The sequence below is a fragment of the Austrofundulus limnaeus genome, unplaced genomic scaffold, assembly GCF_001266775.1.
Source record: "Austrofundulus limnaeus strain Quisiro unplaced genomic scaffold, Austrofundulus_limnaeus-1.0 Scaffold121, whole genome shotgun sequence".
In the NCBI taxonomy this organism is placed as follows: domain Eukaryota; kingdom Metazoa; phylum Chordata; class Actinopteri; order Cyprinodontiformes; family Rivulidae; genus Austrofundulus; species Austrofundulus limnaeus.
Window position 1 is genome coordinate 52,480 of NW_013952523.1, and position 4,733 is coordinate 57,212.

Here is a 4,733-nt window from a genome sequence, read left to right on the forward strand (position 1 = left end):
TTTATTTATAAAGCACTTTAAAACAACCACAGCTGCAACAAAGTGCTGTACATATAAAATCAAAACATGAAAAACAAAACAAAACTTAAAAACAATAAAATAGGAATAAAACTAAAAACAAGTCTCAGGCTGTGCCAAAAGCCAGAGAGTAGAAATGTGTTTTGAGACAAGTTTTAAAAGTGGACAGCAAATGGGCTTGTCTGACAGAAAGTGGGAGATTGTTCCATAATCTTGGAGCAGCAACACAAAAAGCTCTGTCTCCTCACCAGTTTATGTATGGAGCTCAGCACCTCCAGGAGCAGCTGATCAGCTGACCTGAGGCACCAAGCAGGAGAGTGTGGGTGAATCAGCTCAGATAAATAGGGTGGGGCAAGACCATTCAGACTCTTAAAAACAAATAAAAATAACCTTAAAATGAATTCTAAAATGAACAGGTAGCCAGTGGAGGGAGGCCAGAGTGGGGGTGATGTGAATTCCAGTTAGCAGGCGAGCTGCAGCGTTTTGAACCAACTGCAGGCATCTAAGGGAGGACTGGATTAGATTGATTGGAATGCCTCCTGGATGCTTCCCTTTAGAAGGTGTTCCAGGCATGTCCCACTGGTAGGAGGCCTCCTCGGGGAAGACTGAGGAAAAGATCGGGGAAAAGTAATGGTTATATGAAAGCAACATGGCGAGTAATGAATAGTGTTCTGAAAAATCATAAAACAAAATCAGGTATTTCACAATATTTTGTAAAGGATAACAATTAAATTTATGATCAGAATGAAATTGTAAATAGATTTTATCATTATTTTGTGAATGTTGGCCAAAGTCTTGCAGCTAAAATACCAAAAGTAAATAATAATGTGAGTCATACAGTCATGGGCCAACAGTATTTTTCTTGATGGAACTGATAAAGAAGATACACTTAATATTCTGAGTAAATATTGCAGATAAAAGATCAAACGACTGGGTGAACATGGACATGATGTTTGTAAAGGCTATAAAGAATTATGTTATTGAGCCATTTACATATGTGATTTATCATTTTCAACAGGAATATTTCTAGACAATATGAAAATAGCCAAGGTAATTCTTCTTTTTAAGAATGGTGAGAAATGTGCGTTCAACAACTACAGACCAATATCCTTGTTACCACAGTTTTCAAAAATTTTAGAGAAACTACACTCACCACTGACTTTATTAGGTACACCTGTCCAACTGCTCATTAACGCAAATGTCAAATCAGCCAATCACATGGCAGCAACTCTACAGCAACACATGTAGACATGGCCAAGATGATCAGCTGCAGCTCAAACCGAGCATCAGAATGAGGAAGAAAGGGGATTTAAGTGACTTGAGCGTGGCATGTTTGTTGGTGCCAGACAGGCTGGTCTGAGTATTTCACAAACTGCTGATCTACTGGGATTTTCACCCACAACCATCTCTAGGGTTTACAGAGAACGGTCTGAAAAAGAGAAGATATTCAGTGAGCGGCAGTTGGGCACAAATGCCTTGTTGATGCCAGAGGTCAGAGGAGAATGGCCAGACTGGTTCGARCWGATAGAACRGCAACAGTAACTCAAATAACCACTCGTTACAACCGAGGTCTGCAGAAGAGAATCTCTGAACACACAACACGTCCAACCTTTAGGTGGACGGACTACAGCACCAGAAGACCACACCGGGTGCCACTCCTKTCAGCTAAGAACAGGAAACTGAGGCTACAATTCACACAGGCTCATCAAAATTGGTCAATAAAAGATTGCAAAAATGTTGCCTGGTTTGATGAGTCTGGATTTCTGCTGCAATATTCAGATGGTAGGGTCAGAATTTGGTGTCAACAACATGAATGCATGGATCCATTTTGCCATGTATCAACGGTTCAGGCTGGTGGTGGTGGTGCAATGGTGTGGGGGATATTTTCCTGGCACGCTTCGGGCCCATTGGTACCAATTGAGCATTGTGTCAGCACCACAGCCTACCTGAGTATTGTTGCTGACCATGTTCATCCCTTTATGACCACAGTGGACCATCTTCTGATGGCTACTTCCAGCAGGATAACACGCCATGTCATAAAGCCTGAATCACCTCAGACTGGTTTCTTGAACACAATAATGAGTTCACTGTACTTGAATGGCCTCCACAGTCACCAGATCTCAATCCAATAGAGCATCTTTGGGATGTGGTGAAACAGGAGATTCACATCATGGATGTGCAGCGGACAAATCTGCAGCAACTGTGTGATGCTATCATGTCAATATGGACCAGACTCTCTGAGGAATGTTTCCAGTACCTGGTTGAATCTATGTCACGAAGGATTAAGACAGTTCTGAAGGCAAAAGGGCCAACCCGGTACTAGAAGTGTGTACCTAATAAATAGGGGTGCAACAATACATGTACCCGTATCGAACTGTTCAATACAGTGCTTTAGGTTCAATACACACTTGTATCGAACAATACAGATTTTTTTTAATTTATTTTATCAGCTTGTCTTTTGAAGATGCTGTGTTGAAGGATCAATTTATCTGTGTTCGACCACTCCACTTACACTTCATTTTCGAGTGCAGATCCACTGAGAAACTTGCTGTTTCAGCAACATTTAATTTAAAAACTACTTTTGAGGTTAAACAAATGTTCATAATTAATTTAAGTAAATTAGAAGTTAAAAAGGGCATGGACATTTCTCTTTTTTGTATCGAAACAATTTTGAACTGTGAAACTAAAGTATCAAACCAAACCCAATCGTGAATTTTCTGTATCGTTGCACCCCTACTAATAAAGTGGCCGGTGAATGTCTTTGTGACCAGATTAGATCAATTTATGCGGTGGAATGAAGAGGCTCTCCAAGATGTTTTCCTCCAAGCTCTCAACGAAGACAGCAAGAATGAGTTGGCCACAAGGGATCCACCTCACTCTCTGAAAGAACTGGAGGACTTGGCTACCAGAATCGATCTCCGTCTCCATGAATGCAGAATGGCTAGGAGAGGTAACCAGAGAGCAACTAATCTGTTAACATTGTATTGAATCAGGAAGAGGCAGAACCCAGTTTATGCCTTCAAGTCTTGAGAGAAATGTGGAGGAACCCATGCAGATTGGCAGGTCAAAGATTACTCCAGAGGAGGGGATTTGCAGAGTAAGAGAGGGGCTTTGTTTCTACTGTGGAGATTCTAATCACATGGTCCATTCCTGTCCTAAGAAGACCACTGGTAGAATCAAGGCGATGAGTCACGTTCTCAGTCCAGCCACAGTGAGTCAGACACTCTTACAGCTTCCAGCTGACTTAACTGTGGCAGGTAAGACACTACCTATTAAGGTATTAGATTCTGGAGCTGACACAGAGTTCATTGATTCTGATTTTGCAACTTCTTTGGGATTACAGATAAAGCCTTCAAAGATGAAGCATCATGTCTTGGCTCTTGATGGACACCAATTGGACAACACCAGTTCAGAGAAAGATCTGGTAACGATTACCTTGGGAGGAAACCACCATGAGACCATCAGTTTCATGGTAATAAACTCACCCCAACTCCCCATTTTTCTTGGAGCCACTTGGCTAAACAAACACAACCCTCACATTGATTGGAGAAAGGTTTTAGGTTGGTCCGAGGAGTGTTTATCTACATGCTTGCTTAATGCTGTTAACACAAGAGAATCTGAAAAAATAAAAGATCCTACTATTAACCTTTCCAATGTGCCTCCCGAGTATCATGATTTAAAGGAAGTGTTCAATAAAGCAAAGGCAACTTTTCTGCCCTCCCAAAGACCTTACGACTGTCCCGTAGATTTATTACCTGGTACCACTCCACCAAAGGGAAAATTATATTCTTTGTCACAGCCTGAGACCCAAGCAATGAAAGATTATATTGATGAATCTTTGAGAACAGGTATAATCCGTCCTTCTTCCTCACCAGCTGGAGCTGGTTTCTTCTTTGTTGGTAAAAAGGATGGTTCACTACATCCGTGTATAGATTACAGGGGTTTAAACAACATCACTGTCAAAATCATTATCCCTTACCATTAATGAACACTGCCTTTGATCTGATTCAGGAAGCCAAGGTTTTTACCAAGTTAGATCTTCGTAATGCTTGTCACCTAGTCCGTATCAGAGAAGATGAGTGGAAGACGGCCTTTAACACACCATCTGAACACTACGAATATCTGGTCATGCCTTTTGGGCTAACTAATGCCCCTGCAGTCTTTCAGAACCTGGTCAATGATGTCCTAAGAGACTTTATTAATGTTAATGCCTTTGTTTATTTAGATATCCTATTTTTTTCTAATTTAAAGACCCATCAGAATCATGTCCATGCCTTCCTTCTCCGTCTGTTACAAAATAAGCTCTATGTTAAAGCTGAGAAATATGAATTTCACACGACTGAGACCACTTTCCTTGGCTTCAAAGTATCACCTGGACAGATTGCTATGGATCCCACTAAGGTGGCAGCAGTAAAGGATTGGCCCATACCACAGACTCATAAACAGCTATGAAGATTTCTTGGGTTTGCAAACTTTTACCGGCGTTTTAAGAACTTTAGCTCCATTGCGTCACCTCAACAGACTGACCTCTGTTAAGACCAAGTATGTTTGGAATCAGGATGTAGAGAAAATTTTCAAAACTAAGAACTATGTTCACGTCTGCACCAGTCCTTCGCGTCCCCAGCACAGAACTTCAGTTTATTGTGGAGGTTGACGCCTCTAACTCCGGTGTTGGAGCCATACTCAGTCAATACTTCTCAGATAATAAAGTACAC